The sequence below is a fragment of the Garra rufa genome, chromosome 1, assembly GCF_049309525.1.
Source record: "Garra rufa chromosome 1, GarRuf1.0, whole genome shotgun sequence".
Taxonomy (NCBI): Eukaryota; Metazoa; Chordata; class Actinopteri; order Cypriniformes; family Cyprinidae; genus Garra; species Garra rufa.
In genome coordinates this window covers 77,217,047-77,236,732 of record NC_133361.1, presented here as the reverse complement: position 1 = coordinate 77,236,732, position 19,686 = coordinate 77,217,047, and the positions used below count along the sequence as shown (strand labels likewise).

The window sequence follows — 19,686 nt, the reverse complement described above, 5'->3', positions numbered from 1 at the left end:
CCACAGACTTGTCAGGAGATGCTGAGGCACCTGGCGTGAAGGAGGCATAGTAAAGGAAGGCACAGGCTGGGTGGAGGACAGAGAGAAGCTTGGGTCATCAGTAAGACTTGACTCAGTAATGTCAAGTGTTTGGTCCTCCTCAAAGCCCTCGTCTTCTTCATCCTCGCCTTCATCCACATCCTCCAGCATGTTCTCTGTCTCTTCTGAGTCAGGGTCCACTACCAGGGGCTGTCCAGTCTGACTCAGGAGGTAGTCAACACCAAGCAGCTCTCCTATGAAAAAAACAAATATATAAATAATAATAAAAGGAAACACAAATACAGGATCAGTCAAATGTTTGGACACATTACTATTTTTAATGTTTTTTGAAAGAAGTGCCTTATGCTCATCGATCCTGCATTTATTTGATAAAAATAAAGAAAACATCAGTAATATTGTAAAATGTCATTACAGTTTAAATGTATAGTTCCATAAACTTTAAATTTAAATTATTTCTGTCATCAACGCTGAATATTTAGCTATCATTTTAGAAATCATTCTAATTAGCTAATTAGCTAATGTTGGTCACAGTTGTGCTGTTTAATGTATTTTTTATGTAATCTGTGATACTTTTTTTAGGATTCATTGAAGAATAAAAAGTTCAATAAAGAACAGCATTAGAAATCAAATAGAAAATCTTCTTTAACGATATACAGGACTGTTCAAAAGAGAAATTAATGCTGTTCTTTTAACTTTTTATTCATCAATGAATTCTGCAAAACATATCAGTTTTCATTTAAAAAAAATAAAAAATAAATACAAATATGCAGTACAAGTTTTTTCCAGTATTTTTGATCAAATAATTGCAGGCTTAACAAGTCACTTCTTTCAAAAACATTAAACACAGTCATGTGTAAAAATGTTTGACAAATAATGTACACATTCATATTCTACAATGAGATACAGGTAACTTTACCTTCTGGTAGAGGTTGTACCACTTCTGCTGCCGTGGTGCTGGTCTGTTGCCTCCAGACGGACAAACCCCAGAGCTGGCAAAAGTCCTCAACCTGGCCATCCACTCGCCAACACCCATGACCTTGTGGCTCTTTGGCTTTGTGCTCATCTAAATATAATAGGGAAATAATAGTTAGTAATGTGTATTTTTGCAAGTATTGGACAACTACACAAATAATTTTAATTTATTTATAATGATACAATCATATCTATTCAAGCTGACTAAATCATGGCACCCATTACAACAATTAAACATTATTTTATTACTAATAAAGCAAAATAAGGTTACACTTTCAAAGGTGTTAAACTACAATTATGCATATAAGTATTTGAATATTAAATTACCATATGCAGTTACTATAGGGGTAAGACTAGTGTTTTGTTTGGTTTATAATTAGTTGCATCCAATTATTTATAATTTACTGTTATTGCTATAGTAACTACATATATCGTGTATTAATGACAATGTAAAATAAAGTGTTACCCTCCCTTTATGTCTATATAACATTGCGTTTTCATTTTAATTATTATTTGTAGCACTTTTATCTGTGTTTATACAAATGGTAATCCATCTGCAAACTCAAAACTTGATTACTACAGTCACACATAGCAAAATCACATTACATTTTAATTAGAAATGACTATTTATACAACAAAACATTTTTTAAATCCTAATCAAACTGAAAAAAAAACAATACATGTGTTTATTATGCAAAATTACAGGCAAATGGTCTTTTATATGTGAGATTTTAGGCAAGTCATGAAAACCAAACATGATCATTTCACTTTCACATTAGTAAAACCATGGTGTTTTTTCATTCACGATTTTATTCATAGTAAGACTGTTTATATTGAGTTTAATAAGTAAGATTACAGGCAAACTGTGTGTAATATGTGATATTATAGGCAAGGCATGAAAAGAAAACATGATACACTTTCACTATAGTAAAACCATGGTAAATGACAATGAACACAAGCATAACGTTTTTTTGTTCATTCAGATTTTAATTTATAGTAAGACTGTGTTCATACAGTTGTAATCGATCAGCCAAAAACACAACTAGGCTTTCACTATGGTAATAACATGGTGAATTGTCATAAGGAATGACCATTTACAGCTGAAAAATAAATCCAACTTCAGAACGAGTAAATTTAGTTTAATGAGTAAGATTACAGGCAAACTGTGTTTAAAATGAGAGATTATAGCCAATTCATGAAAACAAAACATGATTACTACACTCTCACTATAGTAAAACCATGGTAAATAAAGATAAACACAAGGAAAATGGGTTTTGTTTGTTTTGTTCATTCGGATTTTAATTTATAGTAAGACTGTGTTTATACAGTTGTAATCGATCAGCCAAAAACACAACATGGTTACTACGATTCACTATAGTAAAAACACGGTAAACTGTAATAAAGAATGACTACATTTACAGCTGAAACACGTTTTTTTTCCATTTAAATTGAACTTCAGAACATGTAAATGGAGTTTAATAAGGAAGATTTGAGGCAAACTAACATTGTTTCATTCACAAGTCGCGAGTCAAAAGTTTATGAACACACAAAAACGGATGAACGACGGACGAAAACGTAACGAGTTAACAATTGAGAACACTGTAAACACATATGAAGTAAGAAGCAAACATTTATTACTTACTTTGAAAAGTTATTAGATGTTCCGTTCGTCTGATTTTTTACATGAATTAGAATGAAGCTAAGCGCGGTGGGTGGCTGCGTCCATTCTCATTCGGCAACGCGATTGGCTCTCAACAATGGAGCGCGTGCGATGTGATTGGCGCCTCGTCCATTCTCACAATGGACGGCGAGTGACGCGATTGGCTCTCGTCCATTCTCACATTGGACGGCGAGCGACGCGATTGGCTGTCGTCCATTCTCACAATGGACGGCGAGATCGGCGATTGGACGAGGAGACGGCCGCGGAAACAGACGATCCTGCTCCAGGTAGCGCCACAGAGACAGCCGCTGTTGCTTGCTGCCGCCGGATCACCGGTGTAAAAGCAAGGGTTAGGGTTAGTGATAGGGATTAAAAACGCTCGCACTAACAGCGACATCTGTTTTGAAAGATGTTTCCGGAGCTCGCAAAATCCACTCAGCCTGCGCGGCGAATGGGCACGCTGGAGCCTGCCACCCTTTTGGGAAGAAAGAGAGTCAATGGAGCCGCCCAACGTGGGGCTCGAACCCACGACCCTGAGATTAAGAGTCTCATGCTCTACCGACTGAGCTAGCCGGGCTGGTCGTGGGCTTCTTCAGCCACGCCAATAAAAGGAAACAAAACGAAGCAAGACTATCTTTCTCAACAAGCCTCCAGAGAGACTGGCAAAAATTGCCGATGCTGACTGTATTTCAAGTCATCCCGGTGGGGTATTGGGTATTGACTTTGTGGCAACATGGAACTTTTGCATCTACATTAATATTAGTCTGTTTCTTCTTATTCTGAGGTCACCGTAGCCACCAGATCCATTCTGTATTCCGATCTGATGGTCACTACAGTCCCCCGGTTCCAGTCCGTACCAAGAGCAGATAGTGGATCAGCACCTTCAGCCGAATGTCAACGGAAACTATGTCAACTAGATGAGACCCAGAGACAGATCATCAGTAAAGAAGGCATCCACATGCCACAGCAAACTACTCGAGCTGGTGAAAATGTTCACCAAACAGCCGCCGCTGAATTCTTTTAAAACAAGCCAGCTTATTGAAGGTGCACAAGATAAACGCCCTGAGAAAGCTGTGCCTCGCAACCCTAAGAATGGCATAGGCGTTAGTGGACACCTGACGCGCGTGCAAAACTCCGGCATTTCACACGTCCCTGGGTGGGCTCGAACCACAAACCTTTCGGTTAACAGCCGAACGCGCTAACCGATTGCGCCACAGAGACAGCCGCTGTTGCTTGCTGCCGCCGGATCACCGGTGTAAAAGCAAGGGTTAGGGTTAGTGATAGGGATTAAAAACGCTCGCACTAACAGCGACATCTGTTTTGAAAGATGTTTCCGGAGCTCACGATTCGGAGACCAGAAGCCTCAGTATTTGAGAAGGTTGAAACCCTTGAGTCTGGCGCCTTAGACCGCTCGGCCATCCTGACAATACGACAGCTGCCCTGTAAGTATCGTTGCAATTAATAAACTAATGGGAATCCAAAAGTCTGAGCTTTTGTCAAGTGACAGATATTTGCCATATTTAATATCTGAAACACATGCTATATTGCTTAAGTGACATATAAGGATATATGGAATTTTTTCAGGCTTCTGAAAAGTTGTTGTCAGAAGTGGGATTTGAACCCACGCCTCCAATCGGAGACCAGAAGCCTCAGTATTTGAGAAGGTCGAAACCCTTGAGTCTGGCGCCTTGGACCACTCGGCCATCCTGACAGTACGACAGCTGTGCTGTAAGTATCGGTGGAATTAATAAACTAATGGGAATCCAAAAGTCTGAGTTTTCGTCAAGTGATAGATATTTGCCACATTTAAAATCTGAGAACATATTCTATATTGCTTAAGTCATTTATGACATTTTTTCGGGCTCCTGAAAAATAGTTGACAGAAGTGGGATTTGAACCCATGCCTCCATTAGGAGACCAGAAGCCTCAGGATTTGAGAAGGTTGAAACCCTTGAGTCTGGCGCCTTAGACCGCTCTGCCATCCTGACAGAACAACAACTATGCTGTAAGTATCGGTGCAATTAATAAACTAATGGGAATCCAAAAGTCTGAGTTTTCGTCAAGTGATAGATATTTGCCACATTTAAAATCTGAGAACATATTCTATATTGCTTAAGTCGTAGATGTCATTTTTTCGGGCTTCTGAAAAGTTATTGTCAGAAGTGGGATTTGAACCAACGCCTCCATTCGGAGACCAGAAGCCTCAGTATTTGAGAAGGTTGAAACCCTTGAGTCTGGCGCCTTAGACCGCATGGCCATCCTGACAATACGACAGCTGCGCTGTAAGTATCGTTGCAATTAATAAACTAATGGGAATCCAAAAGTCTGAGCTTTTGTCAAGTGACAGATATTTGCCATATTTAATATCTGAAACACATGCTAAATTGCTTAAGTGACATATAAGGATATATGGAATTTTTTCAGGTTTCTGAAAAGTTGTTGTCAGAAGTGGGATTTGAACCCACGCCTCCAATCGGAGACCAGAAGCCTCAGTATTTGAGAAGGTTGAAACTTTGAGTTCGGCGCCTTAGACCGCTCGGCCATCCTGACAGTACAACAGCTGTGCTGTAAGTATCGGTGCAATTAATAAACTAATGGGAATCCAAAAGTCTGGGCTTTCGTCAAGTGACAGATATTTGCCATATTTAATATCTAAGAACATATTCTATATTGCATAATTAATTTATGACATTTTTTCGGGCTCCTGAAAAATAGTTGTCAGAAGGGGGATTTGAACCCACGCTTCCATTCGGAGACCAGAAGCCTCAGTATTTGAGAAGGTTGAAACCTTGAGTCTGGCGCCTTAGACCGCTCGGCCATCCTGACAGTACAACAGCTGTACTGTAAGTATCGATCCAATTAATAAACTAATGGGAATCCAAAAGTCTGAGTTTTCGTCAAGTGATAGATATTTGCCACATTTAAAATCTGAGAACATATTCTATATTGCTTAAGTCGTAGATGTCATTTTTTCAGGCTTCTGAAAAGTTATTGTCAGAAGTGGGATTTGAACACACGCCTCCATTCGGAGAGCAGAAGCCTCAGTATTTGAGAAGGATGAAACCCTTGAGTCTGGCACCTTAGACCGCTCGGCCACCCTGACAGTATGACAGCTGCGCTGTAAGTATCGGTGCAATTAATAAACTAATGGGAATTCAAAAGTCTGAGCTTTCGTCAAGTGATAGATATTTGCCCTATTTAAAATCTTAGAACATATTCTATATTGCTTAAGTCATTTTTGACATTTTTTCGGGCTCCTGAAAAGTAGCTGTCAGAAGAGGGATTTGAACACACGCCTCCATTCGGAGACCAGAAGCTTTAGTATTTGAGAAGGTGGAAACCCTTGAGTCTGGCGCCTTAGACCGCTCGGCCATCCTGACAGTACATCAGCCGTACTGTAAGTATCAGTGCAATTAATAAACTAATGGGAATCCAAAAGTCTGAGTTTTCGTCAAGTGATAGATATTTGCCACATTTAAAATCTGAGAACATATTCTATATTGCTTAAGTCGTAGATGTCATTTTTTCGGGCTTCTGAAAAGTTATTGTCAGAAGTGGGATTTGAACCCACGCCTCCATTCGGAGACCAGAAGCCTCAGTATTTGAAAAGGTTGAAACTCTTGAGTCTGGCGCCTTAAGCCTAGTTCAGACTGCATGATTTTAGCCCCGATTTTGACTCGCCGACAGGTTTTGAGAAATCGCCGACAAATGCCCGAAATCACAGGCAAATCGGTGCTCGTTCACGTGAGTGACAATCACACAGTGTGAACTATCAAAGATGCGATCTGAGAGAATCGCCGACGTGTCGCCGACAACCGTGAGATATTTGGCATGCTAAATATCTGAACCTGTCGGCGATTCAAAATCATGCCGTGTGAAAGGTGATCTGACTGAAAATCACATCGGCGATTACCTACAGCCAATGAGACAGCAACATCCAGGCCAGCGGAAAGTTGGGGGAGGAGTTATGAAGGTATAGATCACAGTATCAACAATAATAGCTTCGGCTTCTTTTCTTTTCGCTGCAAATGAGTGCACATGCTATTTGTATGACAAGCTTCTTGCGGGCTACCATTTTTTATAATAACACCAGTCTCATGTGAGAACTTGCACGCCTGACCTCACGTTGTTTCCATGTCACATTTCGCGTGTGTTTGGTTGTGAGACGTAGTTCGCGGACCGGGACAAAGTTGTCGGCGATTCTTCCTATTGCAAAGTCATGCAGTGTGAAACCCCCTGTCTCCGATCCATCGTGCAGTGTGAACACAGCAGCGACAGAATGCAACCCCAGATAGTCATGCAGTGTGAAAACATCTGTGACGCGATTGCTTTGAAAATCGTGCAGTCTGAACTCGGCTTTAGACCACTCAGCCATCCTGACAGTACGACAGCTGTGCTGTAAGTATCGGTGCAATTAATAAACTAATGGGAATCCAAAAGTCTGAGCTTTCGTCAAGTGACAGATATTTGCCATATTTAATATCTAAGAACATATTCTATATTGCTTAAGCCATTTATGAAATTTTTTCGGGCTCCTGAAAAATAGTTGTCAGAAGTGGGATTTGAACCCACGCCTCCATTCGGAGACCAGAAGTCTCAGCATTTGAGAAGGTTGAAACCCTTGAGTCTGGCGCCTTAGACCGCTCGGCCATCCTGTCAGTACGACAGCTGTGCTGTAAGTATCGGTGCAATTAATAAACTAATGGGAATCCAAAAGTATGAGCTTTCGTCAAGTGATAGATATTTGCCATATTTAAAATCTAAGAACATATTCTATATTGCTTAAGTCATTTATGACATTTTTTTGGGCTCCTTGTCAGAAGTGGGATTTGAACCTACGCCTCCATTCGGAGACCAGAAGCCTCAGTATTTGAGAAGCTTGAAACCTTGAATCTGGCGCCTTAGACCGCTCGGCCATCCTGACAGTACAACAGCTGTACTGTAAGTATCGGTGCAATTAATAAACTAATGGGAATCAAAAAGTCTGAGTTTTCATCAAGTGATGGATATTTGCCACATTTAAAATCTGAGACCAGAACGACAACTATGCTGTAAGTATCGGCACAATTAATAAACTAATGGGTATCCAAAAGTCTGAGTTTTCGTCAAGTGATAGATATTTGCCACATTTAAAATCTGAGAACATATTCTATATTGCTTAAGTCGTAGATGTCATTTTTTCGGGCTTCTGAAAAGTTATTGTCAGAAGTGGGATTTGAACCCACGCCTCCATTCGGAGACCAGAAGCCTCAGTATTTGAGAAGGTTGAAACCCTTGAGTCTGGCGCCTTAGACCGCTCGGCCATCCTGACAATACGACAGCTGCCCTGTAAGTATCGTTGCAATTAATAAACTAATGGGAATCCAAAAGTCTGAGCTTTTGTCAAGTGACAGATATTTGCCATATTTAATATCTGAAACACATGCTATATTGCTTAAGTGACATATAAGGATATATGGAATTTTTTCAGGCTTCTGAAAAGTTGTTGTCAGAAGTGGGATTTGAACCCACGCCTCCAATCGGAGACCAGAAGCCTCAGTATTTGAGAAGGTCGAAACCCTTGAGTCTGGCGCCTTGGACCACTCGGCCATCCTGACAGTACGACAGCTGTGCTGTAAGTATCGGTGGAATTAATAAACTAATGGGAATCCAAAAGTCTGAGTTTTCGTCAAGTGATAGATATTTGCCACATTTAAAATCTGAGAACATATTCTATATTGCTTAAGTCATTTATGACATTTTTTCGGGCTCCTGAAAAATAGTTGACAGAAGTGGGATTTGAACCCATGCCTCCATTAGGAGACCAGAAGCCTCAGGATTTGAGAAGGTTGAAACCCTTGAGTCTGGCGCCTTAGACCGCTCTGCCATCCTGACAGAACAACAACTATGCTGTAAGTATCGGTGCAATTAATAAACTAATGGGAATCCAAAAGTCTGAGTTTTCGTCAAGTGATAGATATTTGCCACATTTAAAATCTGAGAACATATTCTATATTGCTTAAGTCGTAGATGTCATTTTTTCGGGCTTCTGAAAAGTTATTGTCAGAAGTGGGATTTGAACCAACGCCTCCATTCGGAGACCAGAAGCCTCAGTATTTGAGAAGGTTGAAACCCTTGAGTCTGGCGCCTTAGACCGCATGGCCATCCTGACAATACGACAGCTGCGCTGTAAGTATCGTTGCAATTAATAAACTAATGGGAATCCAAAAGTCTGAGCTTTTGTCAAGTGACAGATATTTGCCATATTTAATATCTGAAACACATGCTAAATTGCTTAAGTGACATATAAGGATATATGGAATTTTTTCAGGTTTCTGAAAAGTTGTTGTCAGAAGTGGGATTTGAACCCACGCCTCCAATCGGAGACCAGAAGCCTCAGTATTTGAGAAGGTTGAAACTTTGAGTTTGGCGCCTTAGACCGCTCGGCCATCCTGACAGTACAACAGCTGTGCTGTAAGTATCGGTGCAATTAATAAACTAATGGGAATCCAAAAGTCTGGGCTTTCGTCAAGTGACAGATATTTGCCATATTTAATATCTAAGAACATATTCTATATTGCATAATTCATTTATGACATTTTTTCGGGCTCCTGAAAAATAGTTGTCAGAAGGGGGATTTGAACCCACGCCTCCATTCGGAGACCAGAAGCCTCAGTATTTGAGAAGGTTGAAACCTTGAGTCTGGCGCCTTAGACCGCTCGGCCATCCTGACAGAACAACAACTATGCTGTAAGTATCGGTGCAATTAATAAACTAATGGGAATCCAAAAGTCTGAGTTTTCGTCAAGTGATAGATATTTGCCACATTTAAAATCTGAGAACATATTCTATATTGCTTAAGTCGTAGATGTCATTTTTTCGGGCTTCTGAAAAGTTATTGTCAGAAGTGGGATTTGAACCAACGCCTCCATTCGGAGACCAGAAGCCTCAGTATTTGAGAAGGTTGAAACCCTTGAGTCTGGCGCCTTAGACCGCATGGCCATCCTGACAATACGACAGCTGCGCTGTAAGTATCGTTGCAATTAATAAACTAATGGGAATCCAAAAGTCTGAGCTTTTGTCAAGTGACAGATATTTGCCATATTTAATATCTGAAACACATGCTAAATTGCTTAAGTGACATATAAGGATATATGGAATTTTTTCAGGTTTCTGAAAAGTTGTTGTCAGAAGTGGGATTTGAACCCACGCCTCCAATCGGAGACCAGAAGCCTCAGTATTTGAGAAGGTTGAAACTTTGAGTTTGGCGCCTTAGACCGCTCGGCCATCCTGACAGTACAACAGCTGTGCTGTAAGTATCGGTGCAATTAATAAACTAATGGGAATCCAAAAGTCTGGGCTTTCGTCAAGTGACAGATATTTGCCATATTTAATATCTAAGAACATATTCTATATTGCATAATTCATTTATGACATTTTTTCGGGCTCCTGAAAAATAGTTGTCAGAAGGGGGATTTGAACCCACGCCTCCATTCGGAGACCAGAAGCCTCAGTATTTGAGAAGGTTGAAACCTTGAGTCTGGCGCCTTAGACCGCTCGGCCATCCTGACAGTACAACAGCTGTACTGTAAGTATCGATCCAATTAATGAACTAATGGGAATCCAAAAGTCTGAGTTTTCGTCAAGTGATAGATATTTGCCACATTTAAAATCTGAGAACATATTCTATATTGCTTAAGTCGTAGATGTCATTTTTTCAGGCTTCTGAAAAGTTATTGTCAGAAGTGGGATTTGAACCCACGCCTCCATTCGGAGAGCAGAAGCCTCAGTATTTGAGAAGGATGAAACCCTTGAGTCTGGCACCTTAGACCGCTCGGCCACCCTGACAGTATGACAGCTGCGCTGTAAGTATCGGTGCAATTAATAAACTAATGGGAATTCAAAAGTCTGAGCTTTCGTCAAGTGATAGATATTTGCCCTATTTAAAATCTTAGAACATATTCTATATTGCTTAAGTCATTTTTGACATTTTTTCGGGCTCCTGAAAAGTAGCTGTCAGAAGAGGGATTTGAACACACGCCTCCATTCGGAGACCAGAAGCTTTAGTATTTGAGAAGGTTGAAACCCTTGAGTCTGGCGCCTTAGACCGCTCGGCCATCCTGACAGAACAACAACTATGCTGTAAGTATCGGTGCAATTAATAAACTAATGGGAATCCAAAAGTCTGAGTTTTCGTCAAGTGATAGATATTTGCCACATTTAAAATCTGAGAACATATTCTATATTGCTTAAGTCGTAGATGTCATTTTTTCGGGCTTCTGAAAAGTTATTGTCAGAAGTGGGATTTGAACCAACGCCTCCATTCGGAGACCAGAAGCCTCAGTATTTGAGAAGGTTGAAACCCTTGAGTCTGGCGCCTTAGACCGCATGGCCATCCTGACAATACGACAGCTGCGCTGTAAGTATCGTTGCAATTAATAAACTAATGGGAATCCAAAAGTCTGAGCTTTTGTCAAGTGACAGATATTTGCCATATTTAATATCTGAAACACATGCTAAATTGCTTAAGTGACATATAAGGATATATGGAATTTTTTCAGGTTTCTGAAAAGTTGTTGTCAGAAGTGGGATTTGAACCCACGCCTCCAATCGGAGACCAGAAGCCTCAGTATTTGAGAAGGTTGAAACTTTGAGTTTGGCGCCTTAGACCGCTCGGCCATCCTGACAGTACAACAGCTGTGCTGTAAGTATCGGTGCAATTAATAAACTAATGGGAATCCAAAAGTCTGGGCTTTCGTCAAGTGACAGATATTTGCCATATTTAATATCTAAGAACATATTCTATATTGCATAATTCATTTATGACATTTTTTCGGGCTCCTGAAAAATAGTTGTCAGAAGGGGGATTTGAACCCACGCCTCCATTCGGAGACCAGAAGCCTCAGTATTTGAGAAGGTTGAAACCTTGAGTCTGGCGCCTTAGACCGCTCGGCCATCCTGACAGTACAACAGCTGTACTGTAAGTATCGATCCAATTAATAAACTAATGGGAATCCAAAAGTCTGAGTTTTCGTCAAGTGATAGATATTTGCCACATTTAAAATCTGAGAACATATTCTATATTGCTTAAGTCGTAGATGTCATTTTTTCAGGCTTCTGAAAAGTTATTGTCAGAAGTGGGATTTGAACACACGCCTCCATTCGGAGAGCAGAAGCCTCAGTATTTGAGAAGGATGAAACCCTTGAGTCTGGCACCTTAGACCGCTCGGCCACCCTGACAGTATGACAGCTGCGCTGTAAGTATCGGTGCAATTAATAAACTAATGGGAATTCAAAAGTCTGAGCTTTCGTCAAGTGATAGATATTTGCCCTATTTAAAATCTTAGAACATATTCTATATTGCTTAAGTCATTTTTGACATTTTTTCGGGCTCCTGAAAAGTAGCTGTCAGAAGAGGGATTTGAACACACGCCTCCATTCGGAGACCAGAAGCTTTAGTATTTGAGAAGGTGGAAACCCTTGAGTCTGGCGCCTTAGACCGCTCGGCCATCCTGACAGTACATCAGCCGTACTGTAAGTATCAGTGCAATTAATAAACTAATGGGAATCCAAAAGTCTGAGTTTTCGTCAAGTGATAGATATTTGCCACATTTAAAATCTGAGAACATATTCTATATTGCTTAAGTCGTAGATGTCATTTTTTCGGGCTTCTGAAAAGTTATTGTCAGAAGTGGGATTTGAACCCACGCCTCCATTCGGAGACCAGAAGCCTCAGTATTTGAAAAGGTTGAAACTCTTGAGTCTGGCGCCTTAAGCCTAGTTCAGACTGCATGATTTTAGCCCCGATTTTGACTCGCCGACAGGTTTTGAGAAATCGCCGACAAATGCCCGAAATCACAGGCAAATCGGTGCTCGTTCACGTGAGTGACAATCACACAGTGTGAACTATCAAAGATGCGATCTGAGAGAATCGCCGACGTGTCGCCGACAACCGTGAGATATTTGGCATGCTAAATATCTGGACCTGTTGGCGATTCAAAATCATGCCGTGTGAAAGGTGATCTGACTGAAAATCACATCGGCGATTACCTACAGCCAATGAGACAGCAACATCCAGGCCAGCGGAAAGTTGGGGGAGGAGTTATGAAGGTATAGATCACAGTATCAACAAGAATAGCTTCGGCTTCTTTTCTTTTCGCTGCAAATGAGTGCACATGCTATTTGTATGACAAGCTTCTTGCGGGCTACCATTTTTTATAATAACACCAGTCTCATGTGAGAACTTGCACGCCTGACCTCACGTTGTTTCCATGTCACATTTCGCGTGTGTTTGGTTGTGAGACGTAGTTCGCGGACCGGGACAAAGTTGTCGGCGATTCTTCCTATTGCAAAGTCATGCAGTGTGAAACCCCCTGTCTCCGATCCATCGTGCAGTGTGAACACAGCAGCGACAGAATGCAACCCCAGATAGTCATGCAGTGTGAAAACATCTGTGATGCGATTGCTTTGAAAATCGTGCAGTCTGAACTCGGCTTTAGACCACTCAGCCATCCTGACAGTACGACAGCTGTGCTGTAAGTATCGGTGCAATTAATAAACTAATGGGAATCCAAAAGTCTGAGCTTTCGTCAAGTGACAGATATTTGCCATATTTAATATCTAAGAACATATTCTATATTGCTTAAGCCATTTATGAAATTTTTTCGGGCTCCTGAAAAATAGTTGTCAGAAGTGGGATTTGAACCCACGCCTCCATTCGGAGACCAGAAGTCTCAGCATTTGAGAAGGTTGAAACCGTTGAGTCTGGCGCCTTAGACCGCTCTGCCATCCTGACAGTACGACAGCTGTGCTGTAAGTATCGGTGCAATTAATAAACTAATGGGAATCCAAAAGTATGAGCTTTCGTCAAGTGATAGATATTTGCCATATTTAAAATCTAAGAACATATTCTATATTGCTTAAGTCATTTATTACATTTTTTTGGGCTCCTTATCAGAAGTGGGATTTGAACCTACGCCTCCATTCGGAGACCAGAAGCCTCAGTATTTGAGAAGCTTGAAACCCTTGAGTCTGGCGCCTTAGACCGCTCGGCCATCCTGACAATACGACAGCTGCGCTGTAAGTATCGTTGCAATTAATAAACTAATGGAAATCCAAAAGTCTGAGCTTTTGTCAAGTGACAGATATTTGCCATATTTAATATCTGAAACACATGCTATATTGCTTAAGTGACATATAAGGATATATGGAATTTTTTCAGGCTTCTGAAAAGTTGTTGTCAGAAGTGGGATTTGAACCCACGCCTCCAATCGGAGACCAGAAGCCTCAGTATTTGAGAAGGTCGAAACCCTTGAGTCTGGCGCCTTGGACCACTCGGCCATCCTGACAGTACAACAGCTGTGCTGTAAGTATCAGTGCAATTAATAAACTAATGGGAATCCAAAAGTTTGAGCTTTCGTCAAGTGAAAGATATTTGCCATATTTAATATCTAAGAACATATTCTATGTTGCTTAAGTCATTTATGACATTTTTTCGGGCTCCTGAAAAATAGTTGTCAGAAGTGGGATTTGAATCTAGGCCTCCATTCGGAGACCAGAAGCCTCAGTATTTGAGAAGGTTGAAACCTTGAGTCTTGCGCCTTAGACCGCTCGGCCACCCTGACAGCACGACAGCTGTGCTGTAAGTATCGGTGCAATTAATAAACTAATGGGAATCCAAAAGTCTGAGCTTTCGTCAAGTGATAGATACAGTATTTGCCCTATTTAAAATCTGAGAACATATTCTATATTGCTTAAGTAATTTTTGACATTTTTTCGGGCTCCTGAAAAATAGTTGTCAGAAGAGGGATTTGAACCCACGCCTCCATTCGGAGACGAGAAGCCTCAGTATTTCAGAAGGTTGAAAGCTTGAGTCTGGCGCCTTAGACCGCTCGGCCACCATGACAGTACGACAGCTGTGCTGTAAGTATCAGCGCAATTAATAAACTAATGGGAATCCAAAAGTCTGAGTTTTCGTCAAGTGATAGATATTTGCCACATTTAAAATCTGAGAACATATTCTATATTGCTTAAGTCGTAGATGTCATTTTTTCGGGCTTCTGAAAAGTTATTGTCAGAAGTGGGATTTGAACCCACGCCTCCATTACGGAGACCAGAAGCCTCAGTATTTGAGAAGGTTGAAACCCTTGAGTCTGGCGCCTTAGGCCGCTCTGCCATCCTGACAGTATGACTGCTGCGCTATAAGTATCGGTGCAATTAATAAACTAATGGAAATCCAAAAGTCTGAGCTTTTGTCAAGTGATAGATATTTGCCATATTTAATATCTGAAACACATGCTATGTTGCTTAAGTGACATGTAAGGATACATGGAATTTTTTCAGGCTTCTGAAAAGTTGTTGTCAGAAGAGGGATTTGAACACACGCCTCCAATCAGAGACCAGAAGCCTCAGTATTTGAGAAGGTCGAAACCCTTGAGTCTGGCGCCTTAGACTGCTCGGCCATCCTGACAGAACAACATCTGTGCTGTAAGTATCAGCGCAATTAATAAACTAATGGGAATCCAAAAGTCTGAGTTTTCGTCAAGTGATAGATATTTGCCACATTTAAAATCTGAGAACATATTCTATATTGCTTAAGTCGTAGATGTCATTTTTTCGGGCTTCTGAAAAGTTATTGTCAGAAGTGGGATTTGAACCCACGCCTCCATTATGGAGACCAGAAGTCTCAGTATTTGAGAATGTTGATACCCTTGAGTCTGGTGCCTTAGAACGCTCGGCCATCCTGACAGTACGACAGCTGTGCTGTAAGTATCGGTGCAATTAATAAACTAATGGGAATCCAAAAGTATGAGCTTTCGTCAAAGTGATAGATATTTGCCATATTTAAAATCTGAGAACATATTCTATATTGCTTAAGTAATTTTTGACATTTTTTCGGGCTCCTGAAAAACAGTTGTCAGAAGAGGGATTTGAACCCACGCCTCCATTCGGAGACCAGAAGCCTCAGTATTTGAGAAGGTTGAAACCCTTGAGTTTGGCGCCTTAGACTGCTCGGCCATCCTGACATTACAACAGCTTTACTGTAAGTATCGGTACAAATAGAGAACTAATGGGAATCCAAAAGTCAGAGTTTTCTTCAAGTGGTTGATATTTGCCATTTTTAATATCTGAAAAACATACTATGTTGCTTAAGTGACATATAATGATATATGGAATTTTTTCAGGTTTCTGAAAAGTTGTTGTCAAACGTGGGATTTGAACCCACGCCTCCATTCAGAGACCAGAAGTCTCAGTATTTGAGAATGTTGAAACCCTTGAGTCTGGTGCCTTAGAACGCTCGGCCATCCTGACAGTACGATAGCTGTGCTGTAAGTATCGGTGCAATTAATAAACTAATGGGAATCCAAAAGTATGAGCTTTCGTCAAGTGATAGATATTTGCCATATTTAAAATCTGAGAACATATTCTATATTGCTTAAGTCATTTATGACATTTTTTCGGGCTCCTGAAAAATAGTTGTCAGAAGTGGGATTTGAACCCAAGCTCGATTCAGAGACCAGAAGCCTCAGGATTTGAGAAGGTTGAAACCCTTGAGTCTGATGCCTTAGACCGCTCGGCCACCCTGACAGTACGACAGCTGTGCTGTAAGTATCGGTACAATTAATGAACTAGTGGGAATCCAAAAGTTTGAGCTTTTGAAAGTGATAGATATTTGCCACATTTAAAATCTGAGAACATATTCTATATTGCTTAAGTCATTTATGACATTTTTTCGGGCTCCTGAAAAATAGTTGTCAGAAGTCGGATTTGAACCCACGCCTCCATTCGGAGACCAGAAGCCTCAGTATTTGAGAAGGTTGAAACTAGAGGTCGACCGACATTGGTTTTTACCGATACCGATAGCTAGGTTGGACCACACTGGCCGATACCGATTAATTAACCGATAGTTTTTGACAATGGATACTGAACGGCAACTAAAATAGTGCTGTACTATTTAAAAAAAAATACTAAACCATACTTTGTAAATGAATAAAAATAATAATAATAATTATATATTGATCATTAAAGTTATTTCATAGCTCATTAATGTTAACAAAATAAACTTCAAAATTTAACATTATTACAGTAAATGTTGAAATTAACAGACTCTAACAAGGAACAACACTTCTATTCTACAGCTTTCATCAATCTTAGTTGATGTTACAAATGGGCTCATTGTAAAGGGGTGTGAATCTTTACATTTTAACAATATGTAAAATTGCAGGTTTTATGCCTTTTGTTTATATTTGGAATCTCTGTATGTCAGTAGGCCTACTGCCATCTTAAAATTAAGATTCAATTTAATTACGATTTTCAATATTTTCAATATCAACTAAATATAACCATGCGTCTCGGTCCGTGTACTTTTTCGTTCATTCATTATTCTATTTTGAAATGAAAGATGAAATTTAAAAAAGGGTGCAGCTTGGTTTTTTGTTTAATAGAAAAAAAGCAGAAATGGCTGTATTTTGTTTTCCAAATGTATTGTTGTCATCAAATAATAGTATTAGAAAATTGGACGCATTTCTGATCGTTTTTTAATTTGTAATATTTATTTGTACATTTATTGTATTTCATTTGACTGATCCCAGCTAACACAATTTCTAGCTAATACTGGACCGGACCATATTCGTCGCAGCGACGTACCAAATAACGTTCCAGCGACGTAACTTTGTGATTCCCATATTCGTTGTAGCGACGTTATTTGGTACGTTGCTGGAACGTGGTGAGTACGTCTCCACGACCAAACTGGCACGTCGTGAGGGCGTTACTATAAAGGACCACATTGGTCGCGGCGACGTTCCAAATAACGTACCAGCGACGTAACTTTGTGATTCCCATATTCGTCGCAGCGACGTTATTGCGTTACGTTGCTAGGACGTGGCAAGTATGTCCTAACGACCAAACTAGCACCTTCCCAGTATTTTTAATATTTGCTTCTCACCTTTAGTCCTGTCCGAGTATGTGTTCCTACCACCTTGAAATCAGTATATAATGACAAACTCAAACATTTTCTGCTGTAAAAAACAAACACTAAATCCTTATGTTTTCAAATTGTTGTAGTTTTTGTAAATATATTCACTACATACATGCAAACCAATACAAAATCATTAAATTCCAACAGAAAATCAGCATTCATTTATTAAATCACCATTTATTCAGTGTTATTTTCTACATATACTAAGCCATTGCATTTTAAACATGACACCTATTATTTAATATAACAATTTAGAGATTACATCTCCCCTGTATTAGGCCCACCCAAAAAACATACAGTAAATGAGCCTGTTGACTTTTTCAGAAAAATCTGAGATCTGTCCTCAGCTGTGGAGAAGACTCTTTGCTGAGAATTTAGGTTCTGGACAGTTGTGAGAGAAAAAGAAGAATGTCTTTCTTACCACAGCAGCAGAAGGTACTCTCTTCTGAGGGAAGGATAGGAGGGTGACACTTCACTCTTGATCTACTCTTGGAGAGCTGATGAGGAGTTTTGCTAAAGAATAAGGTTCCTGCTCAGCACTTGGTCTTATTCAGCAACGAGTACCTCTAATGCAGTGCCACATACTCCAGATTCTTTGCAAACTTGAAACTTTTAATAAAATTGACCATATTATTGTAGTCAGGTTTATTGTTTTTATTATAACACATGGCAAATGTATGAGAAAATTATGTCAAAGGTGTTTTTCTTCCTCTTCGCTATCCTGAGGCTGTACTGTCAATATCCTTCTCTGGCAGCTGAAAAGGAGAATAACCTCGTTAATGTTGCTACTGTATGTACACACAACCAGTCAAAATCTGCAGTCTTTCAGTTTTTTTAATGTTTTTCGACACACCAAAGCTATATTTATATTTAACTTACAATACAATAGTGTGAAATATTTTAATTTAAAATACGTTTTCTGTTGTTTTTCAAATAGACCTTAAAATGCATTTCTTTCCTGTGAGGCAAAGGTGAATTCTTCAGTAGCCTTTACTCCAGTCTTCAGTTTCACATGATCATTCTCATATGATTTGATGCTCAAAAAACATTTTTGCTTATTATCAATGTTGAAAACAGTTGTGCTACTTAATATTTCTGTGTAAACTGTGATTTCTTTTTAGGATAATTTTATAAATACATAGTTAAGGTTTAAAACCTTTTTTTTTTTTTTTTTTTTACTTTTGTAACATTATAAATGTTTTTTCTACCACTTCAGATCAGTTTAATGCATCCTTGCTATTAAGGTCTTCATAAAGAAAAAAAAAACTTGTGAAAAAAAGTGACTCCAACCTAGTGTACACAACTAAATTGGGCAACACAGCATATTAGAATGATTTTGAACACTTACAACTGGAGTATTGATGCTGAAAATTCAGCTTTGAATTTAAATGAAAACACATCTTGTAATAAACAATGCACAGATTGCAAAGAACTTACATTCTGATGATTACTTGATTTTCCTCACGGCTGCCTTCCTCAGTCATTCCTAGGCCTTCTCATTTTTCACCTTTCCCTTGAATCCACATAAAATATAAATAAAACTAATTAACCAATTAATTTTATAGACAGTTTGTATAAGTTTGTATAAAACTGCAAATCTTCCTTTTGAAATCTTAAGTTATTCTCCAGCTTCTAAAGGAAAGGCACAATCTGTGGCCATGTTCACAGAGAATTTGATCTTACTATTAGGTGTCCTGGAAAGGAGATTTAGCTTAAAACTTATTCATGAAACTCTTAAGAGTCCACAATAACCAAAAAGAGGGATACGTCATTTGCATTGACTTTTTCTTTGTTAAATTTCCACACTTAGCATGGGTCGGAGCTCTTAATACAAAGTGCACCAGATAGAAAAAATTAAGTTTAAACTGTACAGTACATACTTTTGTACACTAGGCCATGCCCCCAGACACACGAAGGTCCAGCCCCCAAAGTCTCAAACAAATCCTGTGGGAAACACAGCAAAGTGATGTGGTTGTGTATGATTTAGAAATAGGGGAGTCTTACATTGGTCAAATTCAGGCCAACTCAAATATTTTTTAAACATGTTTAAAAATGATCA

The 19,686-nt window shown here is 39.6% G+C and overlaps 20 non-coding genes across 20 annotated transcripts; all 20 read right to left on the bottom strand.

Moving 5' to 3' along the window:
* Window positions 1–3,175: 3,175 nt before the first annotated feature.
* trnak-cuu (transfer RNA lysine (anticodon CUU)) lies at window positions 3,176–3,248 on the bottom strand. Its single transcript has one exon. It is a non-coding gene; the product is annotated as a tRNA-Lys (tRNA).
* A 1,023-nt stretch (window positions 3,249–4,271) lies between these two features.
* Window positions 4,272–4,382, bottom strand: trnal-caa (transfer RNA leucine (anticodon CAA)). The gene is made up of 2 exons: window positions 4,345–4,382; window positions 4,272–4,317 (listed from the first exon to the last, which is right to left on the bottom strand). It is a non-coding gene; the product is annotated as a tRNA-Leu (tRNA).
* A 729-nt stretch (window positions 4,383–5,111) lies between these two features.
* trnal-caa (transfer RNA leucine (anticodon CAA)) lies at window positions 5,112–5,221 on the bottom strand. Its single transcript has 2 exons — window positions 5,184–5,221; window positions 5,112–5,157 (listed from the first exon to the last, which is right to left on the bottom strand). It is a non-coding gene; the product is annotated as a tRNA-Leu (tRNA).
* Window positions 5,222–5,387: 166 nt separating this feature from the next.
* On the bottom strand, window positions 5,388–5,497 carry trnal-caa (transfer RNA leucine (anticodon CAA)). Its single transcript has 2 exons — window positions 5,460–5,497; window positions 5,388–5,433 (listed from the first exon to the last, which is right to left on the bottom strand). It is a non-coding gene; the product is annotated as a tRNA-Leu (tRNA).
* Window positions 5,498–7,218: 1,721 nt separating this feature from the next.
* trnal-caa (transfer RNA leucine (anticodon CAA)) lies at window positions 7,219–7,329 on the bottom strand. The gene is made up of 2 exons: window positions 7,292–7,329; window positions 7,219–7,264 (listed from the first exon to the last, which is right to left on the bottom strand). It is a non-coding gene; the product is annotated as a tRNA-Leu (tRNA).
* Window positions 7,330–7,485: 156 nt separating this feature from the next.
* Window positions 7,486–7,595, bottom strand: trnal-caa (transfer RNA leucine (anticodon CAA)). The gene is made up of 2 exons: window positions 7,558–7,595; window positions 7,486–7,531 (listed from the first exon to the last, which is right to left on the bottom strand). It is a non-coding gene; the product is annotated as a tRNA-Leu (tRNA).
* Window positions 7,596–7,871: 276 nt separating this feature from the next.
* On the bottom strand, window positions 7,872–7,982 carry trnal-caa (transfer RNA leucine (anticodon CAA)). The gene is made up of 2 exons: window positions 7,945–7,982; window positions 7,872–7,917 (listed from the first exon to the last, which is right to left on the bottom strand). It is a non-coding gene; the product is annotated as a tRNA-Leu (tRNA).
* Window positions 7,983–8,157: 175 nt separating this feature from the next.
* trnal-caa (transfer RNA leucine (anticodon CAA)) lies at window positions 8,158–8,268 on the bottom strand. Its single transcript has 2 exons — window positions 8,231–8,268; window positions 8,158–8,203 (listed from the first exon to the last, which is right to left on the bottom strand). It is a non-coding gene; the product is annotated as a tRNA-Leu (tRNA).
* A 729-nt stretch (window positions 8,269–8,997) lies between these two features.
* trnal-caa (transfer RNA leucine (anticodon CAA)) lies at window positions 8,998–9,107 on the bottom strand. Its single transcript has 2 exons — window positions 9,070–9,107; window positions 8,998–9,043 (listed from the first exon to the last, which is right to left on the bottom strand). It is a non-coding gene; the product is annotated as a tRNA-Leu (tRNA).
* Window positions 9,108–9,273: 166 nt separating this feature from the next.
* trnal-caa (transfer RNA leucine (anticodon CAA)) lies at window positions 9,274–9,383 on the bottom strand. The gene is made up of 2 exons: window positions 9,346–9,383; window positions 9,274–9,319 (listed from the first exon to the last, which is right to left on the bottom strand). It is a non-coding gene; the product is annotated as a tRNA-Leu (tRNA).
* Window positions 9,384–9,835: 452 nt separating this feature from the next.
* trnal-caa (transfer RNA leucine (anticodon CAA)) lies at window positions 9,836–9,945 on the bottom strand. Its single transcript has 2 exons — window positions 9,908–9,945; window positions 9,836–9,881 (listed from the first exon to the last, which is right to left on the bottom strand). It is a non-coding gene; the product is annotated as a tRNA-Leu (tRNA).
* A 166-nt stretch (window positions 9,946–10,111) lies between these two features.
* On the bottom strand, window positions 10,112–10,221 carry trnal-caa (transfer RNA leucine (anticodon CAA)). The gene is made up of 2 exons: window positions 10,184–10,221; window positions 10,112–10,157 (listed from the first exon to the last, which is right to left on the bottom strand). It is a non-coding gene; the product is annotated as a tRNA-Leu (tRNA).
* Window positions 10,222–10,387: 166 nt separating this feature from the next.
* On the bottom strand, window positions 10,388–10,498 carry trnal-caa (transfer RNA leucine (anticodon CAA)). Its single transcript has 2 exons — window positions 10,461–10,498; window positions 10,388–10,426 (listed from the first exon to the last, which is right to left on the bottom strand). It is a non-coding gene; the product is annotated as a tRNA-Leu (tRNA).
* Window positions 10,499–11,227: 729 nt separating this feature from the next.
* Window positions 11,228–11,337, bottom strand: trnal-caa (transfer RNA leucine (anticodon CAA)). The gene is made up of 2 exons: window positions 11,300–11,337; window positions 11,228–11,273 (listed from the first exon to the last, which is right to left on the bottom strand). It is a non-coding gene; the product is annotated as a tRNA-Leu (tRNA).
* Window positions 11,338–11,503: 166 nt separating this feature from the next.
* Window positions 11,504–11,613, bottom strand: trnal-caa (transfer RNA leucine (anticodon CAA)). Its single transcript has 2 exons — window positions 11,576–11,613; window positions 11,504–11,549 (listed from the first exon to the last, which is right to left on the bottom strand). It is a non-coding gene; the product is annotated as a tRNA-Leu (tRNA).
* A 1,721-nt stretch (window positions 11,614–13,334) lies between these two features.
* On the bottom strand, window positions 13,335–13,445 carry trnal-caa (transfer RNA leucine (anticodon CAA)). Its single transcript has 2 exons — window positions 13,408–13,445; window positions 13,335–13,380 (listed from the first exon to the last, which is right to left on the bottom strand). It is a non-coding gene; the product is annotated as a tRNA-Leu (tRNA).
* Window positions 13,446–13,601: 156 nt separating this feature from the next.
* Window positions 13,602–13,712, bottom strand: trnal-caa (transfer RNA leucine (anticodon CAA)). Its single transcript has 2 exons — window positions 13,675–13,712; window positions 13,602–13,647 (listed from the first exon to the last, which is right to left on the bottom strand). It is a non-coding gene; the product is annotated as a tRNA-Leu (tRNA).
* A 175-nt stretch (window positions 13,713–13,887) lies between these two features.
* Window positions 13,888–13,998, bottom strand: trnal-caa (transfer RNA leucine (anticodon CAA)). The gene is made up of 2 exons: window positions 13,961–13,998; window positions 13,888–13,933 (listed from the first exon to the last, which is right to left on the bottom strand). It is a non-coding gene; the product is annotated as a tRNA-Leu (tRNA).
* Window positions 13,999–14,721: 723 nt separating this feature from the next.
* Window positions 14,722–14,833, bottom strand: trnal-caa (transfer RNA leucine (anticodon CAA)). Its single transcript has 2 exons — window positions 14,796–14,833; window positions 14,722–14,768 (listed from the first exon to the last, which is right to left on the bottom strand). It is a non-coding gene; the product is annotated as a tRNA-Leu (tRNA).
* Window positions 14,834–15,285: 452 nt separating this feature from the next.
* trnal-caa (transfer RNA leucine (anticodon CAA)) lies at window positions 15,286–15,397 on the bottom strand. Its single transcript has 2 exons — window positions 15,360–15,397; window positions 15,286–15,332 (listed from the first exon to the last, which is right to left on the bottom strand). It is a non-coding gene; the product is annotated as a tRNA-Leu (tRNA).
* Between the last annotated feature and the right edge of the window lie 4,289 nt (window positions 15,398–19,686).